We start from the raw sequence: 20,981 nt of genomic DNA, 5'->3' as shown, positions 1-20,981 counted from the left end.
ATTCTGTAGGATACAATGCTTGTTTCTAATAGGGCTAAATGGATTTTTTTAAAATTAATAATGAAAAACACAAATTCTTATGTTCTCAACTCAAGGCACAAAATGAAAAACAAGGATTTTTCTATGTACTCAGAATATCTTTTATCGTCACATGGTGAAACAGACAAAAATCAAACCAAAGTTTGATCCTGCAGGTGGCTGAATTATAAGATCAGTTTAATTTGCAACCTTACACTGTTGCTTAGGTGAAAATTAGAACATTGATTAGGAAAGAGGTGGACCTAAAAATTGGAACAGAGATTTATGGAAAGATTCAGATGACTCAGAGGGCACTGAATTTCTAAACTTCATTGATCCCCAGCTCTCTTGTCAGCCCATCGGCCCCTCCTTCCTACATTGCTTCAATGATCCTTCAGTGATCTAACCTGAGGGAATTACCTTGCAAGAAGAAATCAACTCTTTTCATGCCCTATCCCCTCTAATCCTCACTGTCTCTACCACTACAACTTGAGTTAGACCTCAACATATCTCAGAGACAGGTTACGGTAAGGGGTGAAGTTCATATCTAACCTCCCTATCCAATATCTAAAGGGAAAGACGTATTTAAAAAACTAACTCATATTATTATTTTGACATGATAATTGATATTACTAATTGTAGACTTTGATAATTTATATTGGCAGAGACCTGGAAAATATATGAAGGGTAAATTCTAAAGGTACTAGGCCAACAAGGGAAAAAAACATAATTTTAGGTCCATCTGAGTTTATCAATATGGTAGCATCTGCCAGTGATCCTTTGATGCACTAGCTTGAAAAACTAGGAATCATTTTAATTGTTTTCCGGGTGTACTGACAGAAACCTAGACTCATTAGTGCTCCATACTAAATGGAGCTGAGATATCAAAAACTACAAGGTACAATTTAGAGGATGTAAATTCAAAGCCTTAGGGACATAGAAATGTTGTAGTGTAATTATCATGAGTGCTCACTCACCTTCTAATTATGTCTCCCAAGAGGACCCAAAACACACTACTTTCATGAAGACAATGGTAAATACATTAGTGAGGCAAATATCACATTTTTATAAAAAAAAAAACTAGAATAACTGTTCTCTGTCAACCAAGGATGGTGTCAGAGAACAGTTGTGGTTGGAAATGAGATGCACAGTTTCCATTGGATTGGGACCATCACAAGGTAGCACAGACCTGGAAAAAACACTAATTGCCATAGGCACATTGAGCTTGGTTACCAGAACAGGTAACTTCCCAGACATACAAGCAGAATGGTCCAACCCACAGGGATCTTTGGTATGGCAGCTCATGGAGTCCAAAAATCAAAAAGAGATGGACACATCAATAAGATCCTTATTTTAATTTGACAGACGTGATTGAGAGTTGCAGACCTATAGAATGAGGTTTAGAGCAGGCCATATTCATTACCACCCAACAACCACTCACCAACCCCACTTCCTCCTTTCTAACAGAAGTCCAGCTGAGACTTCTGCAAGAAGAGTCCTTTTTCCAAAAAGCAGACTCTAAGGAAGAAAGAGTCCATCTTCTGTTAGACATAGTCTGACTGCAAGTGGTTCATGCAGCCAGCGTGTCAGCCAATTTGCAATCATGGGGAAGTAAACCAAGACACTGGGAAGGGCAGAACAAAGAATTTTAAAAAGACCAAGTCTCCATATCATGTACAACCACAAAAATGAGAAGCTAGACTCCATGTGTGTATGATATGTCAAAATACGTTCTACTGTCACATATAACTAAAAAAGAGCAAATTAAAAATATTTTTTTTAAAAAAAGACCAGGTCTTCCACTATATTTTTGAACTATTGAATTAAGAAGGACTTTGATTAACCAAAGAAATTTAGAAACTCAAGAAAGCCTTCAAACTGTTCATTACGTGATATACAGTTTCTTTATTCTTAAAGGCACCTAAGATTTTCTGCTATTAAAGTTTAAAATGTCCCACTGATACTTGCCTCTTTACTCAAGGCTCATACCTGAGTCAGTTTTCTATTTGAAAAGGAGAAGTTGATTATCTTTGAGTAAGAACCCTGTGATTACATGGCAACTCTATCTTGCATCTTTCTTCTAGAAGTCCCCAAAGAATCTTGCAGTCATTTACCAGAGTATCTATCTACCTGGGGAAAAGGAACTACTCAGAGTTCTTCTGAAGATTATTAGATACTGACTCTAAGATAATAGCAAAATTAGAAGACCCAGAACACCATTACAGTATTTGACTGGGTACTAATGGGAGCCTAGTACCCCCTAGAAATAGTTCTTAGTGGGTATTAATGGCAGTAAATGGAATTTTACCTAAGTCTACCTCAAGGTAGGCCCATTTGGATCCCAAGTCCAATGAATGGGTGGGGCCCAATGGTAGGGAATAGCAGATTATTTTATCCAAAATAAAGGACAACTTTTTACCTCTTACTAGGACAAAAGAAAAAGACCTACTTCAAGGGTCTCTTTGGGTTTTAGAGGTAATGTTTACCACATTTTGGTTAGTACACCAGTTCATTTTCCAGGAGACTGGGAAGGCTGCCAATTTTGAGCAAAGTGTAGAGTAAGAGAAAGTTCTCTAGCTGGTTCAGGCTGTAGTATATGCATCTCTTCTCCTGGTCGTTGTGATTCGCAAGATCCAAAATTATCTGCAGTGCCTTTGGTTGCTATATGAAGTTTGAAGCAAGGTTAGATAAGATGATCATGGATTAGGCTTTTAGTTTGCTACTAGACCCTGGTTGAGAATGAATTAGTGACCACTAGATATCAGGTAGTCATGCAACCTGAGTTACCCATGCTGAGCAGGGTGTTGCCTCATCCACCTACCAATATCTATGGAAGTGATATAAACTGGACCAGGCTCAAGAATGTCTTCATGGTACACATGAGTTTCATAAGCTTATAAACCTATTCCAACTCATTTCCATGACGGAGGTACTGTCACACAGAATGAAGTATATTCTTTGAACCATTGATAAAGCTCTTTCTTACATAGCCAGAAATCATGAGTCCAGAAACCAAAGGGTAGATGTGAGGATGGTATTTCTCACTGTCATTCTATGGTGTGTTAGAAAAGTGTTTGCCTCCAGTCCTTATGACTCTGGGCATTTCAGGCTTAGGAATTTTAGCATTCAAGGGAAAATGCTTCTGCCAGGAAACACGATAATTAGTTCACTGAATTGGGAGTTACTAGAATAAATGCTGTAGATCATCAAGGGCATTGGGGTTATTGTAAAATATTGAAGTCAGGCAGGTGCAGTGGTGCATGCCTGTAATCTCAGTGGCTTGGAGGCTGAGGCAGGAGGACAGTGAGTTCAAAGCCAGCCTCAGGAAAAGCAAGGTGCTAAGCAACTCAGTGAGACCCTGTCTCTAAATAAAATACAAAAAGAAAGGCTGGGGGTGTGGCTCAGTAGTTGAGTGCTCCTGAGTTCAATCCCTCATACCCCTCAACAAAATACTGGGACCATAAAAGAATATCGGTTGAACATAAGAGATCACCTAGAGTGACTCTATATTTTCAATTTTCAATGATAACAGATGGAAAATCAATGAAACACCACACAGACAAAACTACTGAGGGTACAAATCCCTCAAAAAATAAATGTTTACATCACCCACCTATTATTTAAAAAAAAGACTGAATGAGTACTAAAAGGAAACATGGATAAGTTGGTGAAGGAGAAAATCTTACATACCAATGATGGTACAGCTATATCTATATTTCAATTACAGTGAAAATAAGGACAAGGGTCTCCATGTTTATTATTTTCCATGTTGTATTATTTATATATTTATATATTTTAACAAATATTAGTCTCCATTCTTCTCCATTTCCCTCATTTTCCATATATTGTATGTTCACTGTAATTAGGCTTATAATTTATTCTACAAATTACAGAATCTTAATGTAAATTCATGCCAGAGATAGACGAGAAATAGATACCAACCACAGGTCCTAAACTTGAAGCTAGATGCAGATGAGAACTGGGGAAACAGTGTTTTGGATTAAGTACAAGATAACCAAGTTCTATTAGGAGGAAACTTTTGCTTTTAAAAATACAAAATACAAATATGAAAAGAACACTGTACATTGACGTTGGTCTGGAAAAGGGGTGGACTGTAGAAAAGGGGTGGACTTCTTTTGTCGTTCATTCTTTGCTCACTTCCTGCTCTGTGCTGCTATAACAGAATTCCACAGACTTGCTTATTTACAAACAATTGAAGTTTATTTGGCTCACTGTTCTGGAGACTTCGAAGTTTAAGATCAAAGGGCTGCATCAGGCTTCCAGGGCTCTTGCGGACAATGACCATGGTATAGCTCCATGAAGCTCACCTGGAACAAGTTGCCCACTAAAACCAGGAATTCTATTAAGCAAGAAAAAGGAGAAAGGGGGGTTGAAGAAACAATAGCAGAGGCAAGCCTGGAATTCTGAATTGTGTTTCCTGGCCTGGATTCTTTCCACTCTAGTAATCACTTACAATTACTTGGTATTTCCAGATGAAAAGAAAGGAAGGGAAGTGGGGTCCTAACACCCAGGAAACTGCCCCAACTGCTTGGCATTTGGTGGGTTTGCCTTACCTATTCTGGGGGTGTCTACCTGCAGGGAATCTGGAAGGCAAGATCTTGGAAAGTGGAGTTGGACCTATGATACCCCCATAAGTAATTCATATCCCCCTAACGGTCAGATTTTTCTACACAGACTGGGCAATCAAAAGGAAGATACTATCACCTGCATTATTTATACCAATATAGATTCAACCTCTTTAAACACTGAGGTTTGAAGTTTGAGCATTCCCCATCTATGCTTCTCCTCTCTGAACTTATGCTTCAAACACAGGCAAATTTATATGTATTCCAACTCACTTGGTTTGGTGACTTTGGGCAAGTCACTCAATCTCTCTGAGCCCAAACATAGTTATCTGTAAAACAGAGTTGATACTCTCTACCTCATAAAAGAGTTGCAAGGACTAGATGAGATACATATTTTGCCTATCACAGAGCTAACCCTGTTACCAGGGCAAAACCTCAGAACTCTCTATCCTGACAACTTTAAATGCACCTTCAAATCCTCTCTATCCGGGCATGTCCCTTCCATCCCTTTATAACATTTCCACAATGCCTGCCCTCAGAAAGATGCCCCTTGATAGATTCCTTCTGTCCCCCGGGCTCATGTGCCCTGTATCCCCATCAATCACACACCTACTCTCAGTTTTTGCCCTTTTCTCTTGTACTCAGTGTCCTTCCTTCATTCCCTCCATATGGATTCCATGTTGAGCCACAATGTGGCTCCCCACTCAACACAGAATGGAAGATGGAAGGGGAGGGAGCAAGTGAGCTCCTCAGGTCTCCATGGGGGTAGTACCTTGGGTCCAGGTAGAGCTCTGGGCTCACAGGCACAGCAGCAGCCTGCATAATAGGCCCTCTTCCTGCCTCTCAGGGTTTAGTTCTCTCAAATGCCTCTCAGAAACTATAGCCAGTGGAAGGAGATCTTCTGCTACCTCTTCTCAACAAGGCTTTATTCCATGCCTCCAGATGCTTCCTTTGATCTGAGCTGATCCTTTCCCCGACTTGTGAATAATCTTAGCCTCCTTTAAATTCTGCTCCTGATCCCTCTGGAACCACGTTAATTAAACACAAAGTTGTCATCACGTCCTCAACCCATCCTCCTGCATAGGCGCTGTGACCCAAGAGCTCTTCCCATGTGACAACAAGCTTTGATCTGTCCTACTTACATGATTTTAACTGCGTGATGGCAAGGGTCCAGAAACAACCCACCCGATCCCACCATGTCCAAGGCAAATATGATCTCTCCAAGCCCTTCAATCATTGCTTTATCAGGAAAAGGTGATGACATGACAAGTGTACACCTTCATTCATTCATTCATCAATGAATGCTTTATGAGCAAGACTTCCTACGTTCCAGTCACCTTTATGGGTGCTGGGAGTATAGCAGAAAACAAGAGACCAAGTCCCTACTCTCACAAAAAAATCACATTCTCTTGCGGTCTTGTTAAATAAAGCCAGTGGCTTTCCATCTTAGCTGCACATTAGAAACGCCTGGAGAGTTTTAAAATTCCCAATACCCAAAACAGCACACCAGACCAATCAAATAAGAATGCCTAAAGTTCTCCAAGTGATTCCTATATGAACCTGCAAATATTTCTTCTGCCCTCATCCTCTGCTTAAAAAAAAAAATAGGGAAAATATCATACCACTCTCTAAAGAAGAGATAAAATCATCATCGTTGAAATTATGAGGTTGGCATTTCAAGTTTGAAAAACTCTTCAAACTTAAAAGAAAAAGGGAAGCTCCACAGGTTCAGAACTTCTCATCTGAAGGGCCCCAGTGGCAGGCAAGGGGCTGACCTTGAACAGGTCATGTCATCTCTGGATGATCAGCACCTCCAGGAGCTCCAGCAGCATCACCACCTTGTCATACAAAATGACCCAAAGAACAAGTCCCCAAGCTGTCAAACGGGCTAACTCCCCAGGTCACTCCCTTCTTCTTCCACAAATAAGGGGCCTTCTGCCAACAGGACACTTGTCCTGGGTGCCACTCAAGGCCTGGGATTAGAAGCTCCTTAAACTGGTGATCATTTCTAAGCAGTACTTCCTTAGAATCAGGAGGTTCCCTCTCCTCAGCTAAGTCTGGATCTAACTCTTGGACCCAAGAGCTGTTTATCCAAGGAAAGATGCTTCACAGAAAGGAGAGAGGTGCAAGAATTGTTCCTTCCCCCAGAGATGGCTCAAAACCAACACTGGCCTTTAGGGAGGTGACAGCAAGATGGAAAGCAGCATCCTCCGTCTTCCCACAGAAAGTAGAGGTGTGAGAGGCAACAGAAATGACGATTCGACGGGGCTTCAAGAGCTCTTTGTTGTGGTGCCAGTTCTGTCACCAAAAAGCTCAACAGCCTTGGGAAGTCTCCTCTCTCTGAGCACATGGTCCCTGTCTATAAAATTAAAGGACAGACTGAGAGGCAGCTGAGATGCCTTCTAGATTTGATGGTCTATGAGTCTGGGATTCTGAGGGGCTGAGAGTCATTGCCCACCCAATGGACCAAGAGAACCCAAAGGGATGAGAAGGTCCAGGGCTCCCTGCCCATTCAAAATGGGCAGAGATGTCCCTTCAGAGTCAGGCTCTTTCTTACTCACAGGCCAGGGATACTAAGCCATTTGGCAGGTGAACAAGTAAAGATGGTTCCGTAGCCAAAGACTCATCTTCCCCTTTCACACATCTGCAAAGACTCAGTGGATGAATGCCTCAGCCCCTGAGGATTCGGCCCTGAGCCTGGGGACAAGAATGAAGTAGTGAAGGATTCCACAGGTCCTGCTTAGGACCGAGCTCGATTCCAATTTGAAGCTGTCAGAACTGCAGCTTGAATTCTGAGCGGCCTTGGTCTCAGGGGGCCTATGGCTCCTCCTAGCTGCCTGAGGAAATTATTCACTTGGATAAACCCAAATTAGACCTGGAAACGGAGCACATTTCTCTTTACCCCCCAGATGTCTGAGGGTTTCTCCACCGCCCTACTCTCGCACATATACCTTCCACCCTCGCTCCAGCCCCCTCAAGTCATAGCCCCAGAAGATTCTCAGGACTCTGCCACCTCCAGAGTCATCAGAGGATATGCTGAAGTCCAGCGGTGCGAGAACTGATTATGAGAGCCATTCACAGGGAGGGCTGGCATGGGAAGAAATTCAGACATCCATGGGTCTTGCAAAAAAAAAAAATTTTTTTAAATGCCAGGTTGCTCACAGACCTAAAAGAACTCAGACCTAAAAGAACTACCTCCCTACTGCACTGGCTTTGGGTGAAGAGCTCTCCTTCCTAATCACCCTCTTATTTTTTTTTTCTTTTTTTTTATTGGTTGTTCACAACATTACAAAGCTCTTGACATATCATATTTCATACATTAGATTGAAGTGGGTTATGAACCCCCAATTTTACCCCAAATGCAGATTGCAGAATCACGTCGGTTACACATCCACAATTTTACATAATGCCCTATTAGTAATTGTTGTATTCTGCTACCTTTCCTATCCCCTACTATCCCCCCTCCCCTCCCCTCCCATCTTCTCTCTCTACCCCATCTACTGTAATTCATTTCTCTCCTTGTTTATTTTCCCATTCCCCTCACAACCTCTTATATGTAATTTTGTATAGCAATGAGGGTCTCCCTTCATTTCCATGCAATTTCCCTTTTCTCTCCCTTTCCCTCCCATCTCATGTCTCTGTTTAATGTTACTCTTTTCTTCCTGCTCTTCCTCCCTGCTCTGTTCATAGTTGCTCTCATTATATCAAAGAAGACATTTGGTATTTGTTTTTTAGGGATTGGCTAGCTTCACTAAGCATAATCTGCTCTAGTGCCATCCATTTCCCTGCAAATTCTATGATTTTGTCATTTTTTATTGCTGCATAGTACTCCATTGTGTATAGATGCCACATTTTTTTATCGTAATCACCCTCTTAAAAAAGAACAAAGAAAAGAAAAGGAGAGGGAGTGGGAAGTCCCATTATAAGATTCACAAAGATTTCTCATCAGCCATGTCCACCCTCCCTCCTGTTCCCTGCCTACCCCTCTTTGGGTCCAAGGGTAGAGCCAATCTGAGCCAGTCAGCCTCTTCATCTCAGGAAACTGAAGGCTTTAGCACAGTCACACAGAAACCAGGCACTTGGAGTTCATGGTGCTCATTTTCCTAAAGACAAGATCCAGGAGACCCTAGAGTTGCCCTCGTAGTTCAGATTCCTCTTTGGTGAGCAATCATGATGCCCTTCACCTTGAGCTGGCTGGTTGCCTCAAAGAAACTTTATTGGTGAAAGCTCCCATTAACACCCATCTTTACCCCATTCCACCATTTCCACCTGGATGCAATCACCTTTTTCTGTTTGTTCAACTCTTCCTCCAGACAAGAAGCCCCTTGCCATTCACTTAGCCAACGCTCAGTCTATCCTCAGGTCCCAAGTGAGACTTCAACAGCCTTCCCTGATGACCACCTGCTGTACCCCTTATCTGGTTCAAGGATCCCTGGAATGTATTCCCATGGCACCACGTTCTCCCTCTATGACACAGTGCTAAGTGCTTATCTACTCCTTCCCCAGGTGATGTATTAAGTGCTTCATCTACAAGGCTGTAGCTCCTTGAGACAGATGTTCCGTCTCCAGCACATAGAACAGTACCCAGGACATAGGAAGAACTCAATAAATATTTGTTGAATGAATAAATAAATGAATGAAGACACAGACTAACTTTCTCTCCTCCTCCTCCTCATGGCAAAATAATAGAAATTAATTACCTGGTCCAAATTATCATTCAACTCAGAACACAGTCAGTCAGTCAACAAATTAGCACTGATTGATGTGCCAAAAACTGTATCAGGCTATACAACTGGGACGAAGATGCACATTTAGGCAAGTGGGGGAGGGGGAGATTTCCTCATGAGAAATATGATCTGTCATAGGTCATTCTAAGTTCCTTTTTGCCTGGTCTAAAACAATCTAAGCCTCCCGTTGCTGTATCTTGAAAATGGACATTTGAGTGTTGTTATACATGGGGGCTGGGGGTACGGCTCGGTGACAGAGTGCTTGCCTAGCATGCACAAAGCCCTGAGTTCCATCCCCAGCACTGCAGGGAAAACAAATCACCATTCATGAATTGTGGGTTTGCAACAAGTTCCTGAATCAGTGGGAAGAAACTTTCAGAATAGTGCTAGATCCAAATGAGGTAGAAACCTCTGGGCAAAATTCCACATCCAGACCGGTTAATGGTCGGGGCCACTAATCACTTCTTCTCCCGTTGATGTCTGCCTCTGAAGAGCCAGTGCACAAGATGGTGAACTGAGAGGCTCCAGGGCAGATGGGCAGGAGAGGGGTCGCTGAGCCTCTCTTTCTAAGGGAGCCTGTTGCTGCCATGTCTGCTACTCTGGCAGGTGTTGAAGAGAGAGAGGGACTCCTGCCCCTGCCCCTGGGCTAGCAATTACAGCAACCAAATTGTCTCCTGCAAGAGGCACTGTGGCTCTGGTGTCATTTCAGCAGACAATAAATTCCACTGCCCATCAGACGGCTGGAAGCCAGAACTTGCTGGCAGCTCCCACAGCTCCCAGAAAGAGCCTAGTCAGATGTGAAGACAAGTCAGCCAGCTGCAGCCAGCACCGGGAGTAACCCTGCGGGCCCAGGGAGCATCCTTCTGTCATACAAGGACCCACTGCACGCCTGAGAGGGCCCAGCTTCAGCCAGGCACCAGCAACAGCTCTACCAGGCTTGTCTTCTATTTGTCAAGTCCCAGCAGAGAGCAGGATAAACAACTTCAACTGATCCAGAGGAACCATGTCATAAATGTGGAGTGTCATTCTAGGTGTGCACGTGGGTATGCCTGTGTGCACACGTGGTGCGGGGGGACCTCGGACACCACCTAGTTTCAGTCCTTATCTCCTCCTACCTGGGCAGTTTCAATAATCTCCTCATCAGTCTCCTAATTCCACCTTCTCCCTCCTCAGCAGGCCACTCTCATCCCACAAAACTCATGCTTCAGAATCATAGATCTGATTGTGTCAAATCACAGGAAATAAAGTCTATTACTCACCTCAGCCCTGTACTGCCTTGCCAAATGTATGTCAGACTTTCCCTCTGGGCACCCTGTATACCCACCAAACAGGTACCCTTGTTTTGAATGCTTAAATCTTCCTGGAACTTTAAGGTCACTTTAAATATCTCCTCCTTCTTCACATCCTCCCCTCCACCTTCACTCTGCCACTCTTCACTCTAAAAGCTGGAAGATCTCACTTCTCCCTCTGAAAAACAGAAAACAGCCTGCATTTATCAGTTGCCTATTATGTGCTTTATATTTTATGTGCATGATCATTACTATTATTATTCCCATTCTACAGATGTGAAAGCTGAGGTTTAGGTATTTTACCCAAGACCACAGAACTCCTCAAACACTGCCAGAATTTGAACTCAGAACAATCAGCCCCATAATTACTGTTCAACACTCTCTCTTCAGCTCCAAGGGATGAGAAGGGACAGTGGAATTCCCATCACTATCCCACAACAAGCTGAGCAATGGTATTTGTTCTCATGCCAATAAACCCTGAAATGTCCAGGCCCCTCATTTCTGAGATCCCTTTTTTCTGGGAAAGGCTCTGGCAATGTGTTCACATGTTCATATATTTTTGAAAAGCTTTCTAAAGGAATATATTCCAACCAAAACTGATTATAGCCAGTGTCTCTTTCCATCCCAGGCTCCACCCATCACACTTCTCTTCATGTCAGTGGAAGAGTGGTCATGGGCATTTAGAGATCCAGCTCCAAGGAAATTGAAGTGGGAAAGCTTTTTGCTTTCCCAGTTACATCTTGGGGAAGGTATATGTACATATTTCACAATTTCAGGTATAGTTAAGCTCCTACTGCCAGCTGTCCCAATATAGAAGTGACTCTGGGAGTAAGTACATTTTCTACCCAACCATGAAGCCAAGTCCTTGCCCAGGGTGGTGCAGTGGCACTCCGGGAAAGCTGGAGCATGGGTGGTGAGCACAGGCTGTGGCCTCTCAGAGACTGCCATGACATTATAGGTCTGAGGCCAGGGAGCCAGGACATGTCAACATATATACCATGGCAGTCTGGCCTGGCCCCATTAGAATGTCCATTCCACATAGCATGGCATCCTGGAAACCCCAAGCATCAGGATCCAACCGCAACTTCCCAATCATCAGGAAAAGGAAATGGTACAGACCCAAATGGAGATCACAAGACTAACCAATAGCATGGGTAAGTTCCAAACCTTGATTAGCATAACTTTAAACCATTAGTGTTAGTCCTTTTTCAACCCCTGAATAGCATAAATTTGGATCAATAGTGGTTGACCCAAGTGCTATATAATCCCTTGACTAGCACACTCAAGTGGCAACCCTATATGGGTCCCCTTTTGCCCTGCCAGAGCTCTCTTTTCTTCCCACATGAATACATCCTATTCTTTTGTACTCACTCTTCCTCATCTGTGGATTTCATTCTTTGAATTCATGAGACAAGAACCTGGAAAGAAGTTGCTGGTAAGCTTCTGGTGTCTGCTACAATACTAGAGAGCGTAGACTGCCGTTAAGAGTTGCAACACACCACTCAATGGAAATGTAGAAAAATCAGGTTTTGTCAGCTGCAACCCTCTGAGCTGACATAGGCAGGCATCCCCTGCCTTTATTAGCTGCTAACATTACAACAGTCTTTCTCAGCTGCAGAGACCAGCTGCTTATGCAGACCTCACCCACTAGCAGAAGCAGAAAATCTAGTTTCATCTCAAAACTCCAGTTTCAATGGTGCCAACTCACCTGGCCTCTTGACATGAAGGTACAGGGCAAGAGGTAGCATGTCCATAGCCCCTTGTACTGGAATTTATCAGAATTCCTGAGTTTCAAGGCATAAACCTGTAGCAAATTGTTCCCAAAACAAGTGTGTTTGTGTGTGGAGTCTCAAGTTTTATGAATCCTAACTCTCATTAATACAAAACAAATTCTGATCAACTGTGTTAGAAGAAAGACAGAATTATCTTCCTATTCTCCCTTTAGGAAATGATATGCCAAAATTGTTGTCATTTGAAGGAACATCAAAGAGTGTGCGACCAAAGAGTGTGTGTAGGAAGAAAGTGCCAGAGAGGTGTACCTGTCAGCTAATAAATTTTTAATTCTATTATTTTTCTGGAGGTTTATGATACTGTCAGCTTTTTAAATATATAATTTACAGTGATTTTTTTTTCACTTTTTGAAATAAACAACTTTATACATAACTCTGAATCCACAATTTTGTTTTCTTTTTTCTTACATAAGTTCCCTCCTAATTAATAAGCTTCCAGCCCCCTCAAAAAGGACCTGGCTCTGCCACCTGAATCTCCATAAAAACAGCACTCAGCCACCTGTCTTAGCCCCGCTTTCCATTCAGCTCCAGCCCCTGCCTACTGTTTGCAGGTCTTCTGGGGTCACAGCTGGCTTCACATACCATATCTCTCTTGTAGCATCCATCGCTGTTTATTTACACCTATTCATATTTCTCTTCTCCCAACACCCCCAGTGGCCACCTTAGGATTTTTACAAAGAGTAGACAATAAATGTTTCTAAATGAGAGCCCTCCTGGAGACAGGAAGCAGGAGGGAGCCCTCATCCTGGCTTGTGTGCTGGTGACGGCCAAGTAGTCTCTGATGTTTGTCTTTTTTTTATATCAAATGGCATGGGTAAAAGATTTCCTTCTCTTTCCTCTGTCTCAATTCCTGATTTTTCCCCCCGTCTTTGATTTTTTCTTTCTACTTTCTGTCTTTTCTCTCTCTGGTCTTGATGCTTAGAGAGTTAATATGGCAGTCTTTGGAAAGAACAGGAATGAGAAGATGGGAAACATTTACAGCCCCAAAATGTCCCATCCAAGATGGAATTCAAGGAGACGCTCCTGCAGATTAGGCCGCATTCCCAGGGGAACTAAGTCTGCCCCAAGCTGCGCTTCTGCACCTGCTGGCTTGAACCACAAACAATCCGACACACCTGCGTTTCACTTAAGCAGGGGCAGTATCATCAGTGACAGATGAGGTGGGGACTTCCATGGAGAGAATTCCATTTCAAAGATCACAAGGTGTGCCCAGGAAATGAAGAGTCCACCAGCCAACTAGATGGGAATGAAGAATATTCAAATCCCACAATTACTGTCTAGCTAAATTAATTGCTGCATTCATCTAAATGGATTAGACAGTTTAATTAGTAGGGTCTGGTTGTTTGCCGGAGTTGAATATTTGGCATGTGGGCGTTATGAGCACATGTGTGTTTATTCTAGCGAAGCCAAGGCTGGAGCAAATCTACAGTGATTCCTTTCTTTGTAGAAAAGAATGGCAATCTGGAGGTACCAGCCTTCTCTTTGCAGATCCCCTTTCCTGAGATAGAAGGGGGACCATGGCTTCCTTACCTGGCCACAGCAGAGGCCTTTTCAGTTGGAGAAAACATCTGTGGGCTTACAATCAGCTATGAGAGGGGAAGGGAGATGTAAAGAGAAGAAGGGGAAGTATGTGATGGAAGAAGGTTGACCTCAATACTTTTCCCTATACCAGGTGTAGAAGTCTCCCAAATTAGCCTGTTGAACAGGTGCACCAAACCAGTAATCCCAGCAAGTTGGGAGGCTGAAACAGGAGGATCACGAGTTCGAGGCCAGCCCCAGCAATTTAGTGAGGCCCTAAATCACATAGTGAGACCCTGTCTCAAAATTAAAACTAAGAAGTGCTGGAGATGTAGCTCAGTGATAAAGCATCCTTGGGTTCAATCACCAACACCAATTTTTAAAAAATATATCTATATATATCCTGTAAATTGTGCACCCCCAGGGGGCAGCAGAACACCAACCCTCAGGAAGCCAGCCTCCCAGTTACTCCATTATGGCCAGAGATGTAGGGTGGTTAAACAGGATTTCAGTGACAGGAAGATGAGCAATCTAGATAGAGAACATTCGAACCACCCTGGGGCCTTGGAAAGCCAGCGCCAAAAGGCATGAAGAAGAGCCAACTGGGAATAAGAAGAGCAGTGATGGAGCAAACTAGGGCTAGAAACAGGTTGCCCTCAGAAAAATGGGAGCTATGTATACGTCCACAAAGCAAGGGTTAGAATTCAGGAGCAGAGCCAGCAAGGTGCAGAATCTGCAGCCCAAACAGAAGCAAGGATTGACCAGCCAGGCCCCCACCCTAAATGCCACCTATAAGAAGAAGTAAAATATCCCTGAGATGTCTATAGCTAGAGAGAGTATGTTTGCCAGAATTCCCCCTAAAACAAAGAAGACGGTAGGGATTAGTGGGTATTTTGCTGAGTCTCATTGGGACCAGAGTAGTGACTGGGGACTGACTGGGGAATAAGAGGAGAGCTCAGAGACAAAGCAAGCTAAAATAGGGCACTTACAGGTCATAGATGCTTGCTTGACCACCCTCCTTAACTATTGGACTCTTATTTCACGAAGGGCAGGCAAATTTGGAGCCAGCCCTGAATTGCTGGGAAGAGCAGAGGAAAGGAATGATGTGTCACTCACAAAACTCTCAACTTTGCTTGTAAAAATTGAGCCAACTAGAAAGGAGCCATCATGATCCTGCCAGGGTGCCTCGTCTAGAGCTAGCCCTGCTCACGGCCAGCTGTGTCCCTATGGTCCTAGCACAGGCAAAGCCCTTCTGCTTTTGCCCCATTTACCTACTTCAGAGCCTGGAGTAATAAAGCCCACAGCAGGACCTGAGCATCTTTTCCTAAAGCTGAAGGAAACTTCCTCCACCCTCCCCACACCGGGCTGGGAAAAGAGCCTGCAGCCTGGAGGCAGAGGGAAGGAAGACTTTGATTCTGTGATTCTTTTCACTTTAGAGTCTGTCACTGGGTTGGAACAGAAGCTCTCCATTCCTCTCCTAAGGTTTGTTTCACATCTGTTATAAAGAGATGCAATAACCCTGCTCATGGTTATGCAGTCGACGGAGCGGAGGCAATGAGATTGTCTCTGGGCAGGGAGAAGATAATCTCATTTCCTCTGTCTTTTTGATCATGGGAGCAGGTAGGAAAATGAAATTTCATGCAAGTTCCTCCTGTATGCTACAACTGATAGTAATGGTCATTTAACATTTCTTGAGTGCCCCAAAGCTGCTAGGCACCAAAAATCTTCTCCCCAGCTTATAAACTGTATTTGGCATGAAATAGGTACAAAACACTTCCAGGGAAAGCCAAAGTCCCAAGATCGCTCTATATAGGCCATGTGCCTCTGGATAGGAGTATGCGTAGAATGTGCAATAAAGGAAGCCAGGTGGCCAGGCTTGTATTTCCCCCACTGGTCATTTTGGAACGTGGCTTTCACTCAGTGAGTTCTCTCTTTAACATCAGTTCCCGTGCCCCACTTTCTGACCACCCCACCACACACACACACACACACACACACACACACACACACACCCCTTACTGCTCATACCAGGCCATTTCTCTTGCTCCTTGCAGGCAGTGGGGAAGAGCACTGGGCAGCTAAGGCGATCGGATCTGCCTTCTCAAATTAGAGAAATCTAGACACTCTTCTTCCCCACCACGCCCCTTACGGATAAGGGGAGATGACAAATGGAGTGTGCTCACATAGATTGCTCTCTTCTCTGCTCTCAGTTTCCTCATCTGTAAAGTGACAAGGTCAGACTAGGTCATGTCCAGGATCTCTCATAGCCCTGACTTCAGACCCCTCTCTCCAGGGAAAGCCACCCAGTGAGAAGGCTGAGATGAGCCCCCTGGCTATCAGCTGGGGCCACTTGGAGGCGAGATCATAGTGACTGCAGCTACAGATGAAGGAGGGCAAGGAAGAAGGGGAGGAAAATGAAAGGCAGGACGGAAAGAAGCACCTTTAAAAGGAGTGTTTAAAGCATGTGAGGTCATTTCTTATGAGCTTTCAACTGGAAGCCACTGGAAATGGAACACCCGAGTGTCATGGGTGGGGAAAGCTAAGTGACAGAGTCACCCAGCTGGGTGCTGGGGTGCTCCAGGAGGTCCCAGCAGAGGCCTGCTCTGGGATGGTGTTTGCAGCTCCTTGAGGGGACAGAGGGTACCCCAAAACAGCTGTGGTCCCCAGAGGGCCTCCGTGGGCTCATCCAGTCAAGCCCTGGGTCCTGGTCGAGCCCCCGCAGGCCGCTCCACTCTAGGAGCTGCAGTGAGGCGCGGGGGAGTAGAGGCCCGAGGACCTTCCTCTCTGATGCCAGGAGACGGGAAGATGTTCCAGCAGACTCTAAAAGCACTAAAGCCCGGAGACAGCATCAGGGGGAGATGGAAGACGTGGTGCGTGGGGGATGTTTTATGGAGTGATGGTAATAACTCCTCCATTTATATAGAGCTTTCCAGTTTATGAAGCCCTCTCACATCCATTATCTCACTCAGACTCCTCACAGCTCTAAGAGGCTGGCAGAGTGACCGCTCTTCTTTTCCATCCTTTTAGGTGAAGAAATTGGCACGTCGATAAGTGACCTGCCCAGGGTCACACAGAGAACTGGACAGAGAGACCCAGTAGGTAACACCAGCCTGGCAGGTGAACGGATCCAAGCTCCATGGCTGTTCTACCCCAGGCTGTTGTTGGCCTTCTCTGAACTTGACTGACTGTATCTATAATACTGGATTTAAAAAAACAAACAAACTTGGGCAGTTAAGGCAGATGATATTTGTATAAGGCCCAGGCCTGAATAAGCAATCAACCTATTTACTCTTTTCTCTACTAGTTTTTAAGAGTCTCCTTTCTTTGAGGTGGGGTCAAATAGGCATGATTTCAAATCCTGCTCACCACTTCTGGCTGTGTGATCCTGGAGCAAGTCACTAGAGTCTCTGGAAATTTACTTCTTTGGAAAAGCAGGGACAAAATTCCTGCTTTAAAAAAAAAAAGAAAAAGAAAAGAAAAGTTAGGTAAGAAAGCAGATAATGTACCTACCACCACATCTGTCAGAATAAATGCACCATTCCCTTCCTTCTAATTTTCCACTGTAGCCCAGGAATGGTTTCCTTTTGGAGACTGCCAACAAATCCTCAAAACCCATGTGGAGTTGTCAGGCCCCTGCAACCTCCCCCACCTTGAAATACTCATTCTAGTTATTATTATTCTCATCGTTATTATTTCCCAATTGCTTAGTCTGGCTCAGAAATTGTGCTCAGTGCTTTACTTACATTAGCTCATTTCATTCAAATAGCTCCGAACTATTAGCCCCATTTTGTGGATGAGATGATCAAGGCACAAAGAATTCAGGAACTTGACCAAGGCTGTACAGTTAATGATGGTAGATCTGAGCCAGAGCTCTGAAGTCTGAGTTCTCAACCCAACTGAGCTCTAACTAACCCTGGGCCGGTTGCCCCAGGCATGGGCTCAGCTCTTGCCCACGCTGCAGTGCTCCACCCCGTGAGAGGGAGGGACTGAGCCAGCTGGGAAGTCCGCTGGTCAAATCCAAAAGGCCAGATTTAATCATTTATGCAAATTCCAGGATTCTGTTTGTCTATGAGTTTCCAGGTTGAGTCACATTTGAGAAGCTGGAGAATGTGGATGATCCCAGAAAGCTGATTAGTACACACAAGGATATTATCCCCTGCTGGAAAAGCCAGGCAAGTACTGAGGATATTGAGAAAACTTACTGTGTGCAACTATTCAATTAAAGAATCAGCCAGTGGGATTAGGAGCAAGAATGAATGCCAGGTATGAGTCCCATCTCTTACCATCCGGACAGGAAAAAATTGATTAGACCTTCCTTCCATATAGATAAAGTGTCTCACGAAGTTCTGGATCCCTGTTACTCAGCACAGAGCCTGGTGCAAGCAGGATAGTTGAAGGAATCAACCCAGCCATATCATCTATTCATCAGTCAACAGAACAATTCCCTTAACCAAGAGGTAATGCAGAATGTGGACGAATGGGAAGTTATACTCCATGTATGTATAATATGTCAAAATACATTCTACTGTCATGTATAACTAGAAAGAACAAATAAAAAATTAAAATAAATTTTAAAAAAGAACGTGGATGGTTTCCCAGTACCCTCTAATCTCAGGAGACTGAGACAGAACCCCAGTCCTTAAGAAAGGACTTCCGGACAATTAAAATAAGAAAAGATGAATAAAAAATGAGGAAGGGATATGCCAACTCCAACAAAGGGACTCTTAAATTCAGGCCAGGACCATAAGATCATCTTTCCTGGAAATGGGTAGAATGATATCTGCCATCTGAATCCTAAAACAGCAAGGGAAATTGAACAGGAAGGGATCCATCCAAGTAGAATATGAAGTGCTAGCACTTGTTTGTTTGGTGTTGGTTTGTTTGTTTGCTTTCCATACTTTTCTAGATGTTCAACTGTGGAGAAAGTCAGGATAACACCCCCCTCTACTTAAATCCTAACCGGGTCCCGAATCTCAGGCATTTCCCCTTATGTGACAATTCTACAGGGCCTAACTTGGGGCAAAGTCCACTGAGTTACACTCCTGGGATAATTCTCATCAGAATGTAGCTTTTTTCCCCAGTTCTGTGCCTATATTTTTAAATATCCTTCTCATCTTAGAGTTTATGGTCACTTTAGGAAGCAGGGATAGTAGTTATAATTTAGAGAGTTCTAACCATGTGTCAGCAGCTAAGGGTTCACTTGAGTCCCATTTCAACCTCAGAGTAACCCAATAGGACTGGTACATAATTCTCCCCCATTTTACTTTGGAAAACCCTAAAGCTAAAACAGATTAAGAATTTGACTCAGGTCACATACTAATAAATGAAAGATCCAGAATTCAAGGCTCAAGGCATTGTAAAGATTATGGCATCCTTTTCAAATATACTCCAAAAGCAAAATAAAATGAGATGATAAAATAGACATCAAGAAATCCACAAAGTTTGTTCTCCCATGATTATGTTAAGTATGATTTTTTAAAGTACTTCATTAGCTATGAGTCATTTACCAGGATACAAACCCAGCACTCTCTACTCCAGGCCTGAGTTCCGAACAATAATCTTCCATTACTTGGTGAGCATTGCTTTTTCCCAGCATCCAGAGCTTCCAGAATTCTGCAGTCCTTGCAAGAGGCCCAAACATTTGTTTCTTCTCAGAAGAGGTCACAAAGTCAATATTGCAAGAGGTGGGGAGGTGATGGGGCACTTGATTGAGGTTGTTGGAGCTCAAATCTCAGGAAAGAGATTATAGAAAATCTGCTGGTTCGCCGGCTACTTGGACTCCTTATCTGAGCCAAAGTAATCACTTGCAGAAGGGCAAACCCATCCATTGCTGCAGCCAGTGGGTGAAGGTGCTTCCCTTTATCTCCGCCAGGAGCCTGAGAGTTTTTGCCTTTGTAATCAGCTTCTGAGAAGGGGCTGCTACTCTGGCTCGTCTGGGAGGGCCCAGTGAGCTTCAGGACCCAAAGGATCCTGGGAGAGGGAAGAATCCAGGCATGCTGCCTTCCTCACATTGGGAGAGCTATGTGCAGCACTAATTTGCAGCCAGACTTCTAGGAGTGAGCACCACCTGGGGTGCACAAGTCCAAGGTAGTTGGAAAAAAGACCTCAGGTTAACTGGCTTGGATATATCCAGTCCCCCAGGCTTCATGGTTCCTACTGTAGTTAGTTAGTGTAGGAGGTATTTTCCATTGTTTCTGCCCTGTTCCCATCTTTCAGAACACACATCATGCTTTTAAGGATCTTGCCACTCAGAGGGGGACACTCCTGTGCCTATGTTTGTGGAGTATGATCCTGTCCTCCACCCACTGATATGATCCTGTCCTCCACCCAGCTGATAAAACAGGTGGGCATTCAACCTCAGCTAGGTTCATCCCATTTCTCTTCCTTAAATATGGCCTTGAAGAATTGGAACGTGGGTTGGTGCAATGCGAGCTTAGGGATATGATTAACACCAGGCAGAGGTGGCCATATTCTGATGTTGACTTTAGGATATCAGAAAATGATACTCTAAAGTCTGGTGTGTTGACCTGCTGAGCACTTTGAACTAAAGGAGACTAGAAGTCCTCAGAACCAGCCTGAGAACAAAGTGTCTCTCTGACCTTCTGTCCTGTCTGCTGACCCTCTTCTTCCCCCAGAGTGAATCACAGAAACCAGAACTCCTTGTCCCAAGGCAGCCATAAAACCCAGAAAGTAGTTCATGCTTTGCCTTCTTCCTTGAAGGCCTTCTTCCAGAGGATCCTGCCCTGTACCTGGGAAGGAGGAAGGCCACACAGAGAGACCCAGAGGAATCTGGACAGGCAGGCCTTGCTGGACTTCCCACAGTCTGTTACCTTAGATCATAACATGTTGTCCAATCACATTTCTGCACTTCATCAAACCTAAGCATAGAAACACAGTTTTCCCTGAGTGTCTGAGTTTTCATTTCTGAGGCCTCCTGTGTCACCTAAAACTTTGATTAGGTAAATGTGTTGTGCTTTTCTTTTGTTAACCTGTTTTTCATTATAGGAGTGCCCACTGTGATTTTTAGAATGGGTGAAGAAAGCTATCCTGGGT

Source organism: Spermophilus citellus (assembly GCF_964194105.1).
Source record: "Spermophilus citellus genome assembly, chromosome: 9".
In the NCBI taxonomy this organism is placed as follows: Eukaryota; Metazoa; Chordata; class Mammalia; order Rodentia; family Sciuridae; genus Spermophilus; species Spermophilus citellus.
The sequence above is the reverse complement of the archived record's forward strand: the minus strand, read 5'-3'. Positions refer to the sequence as shown.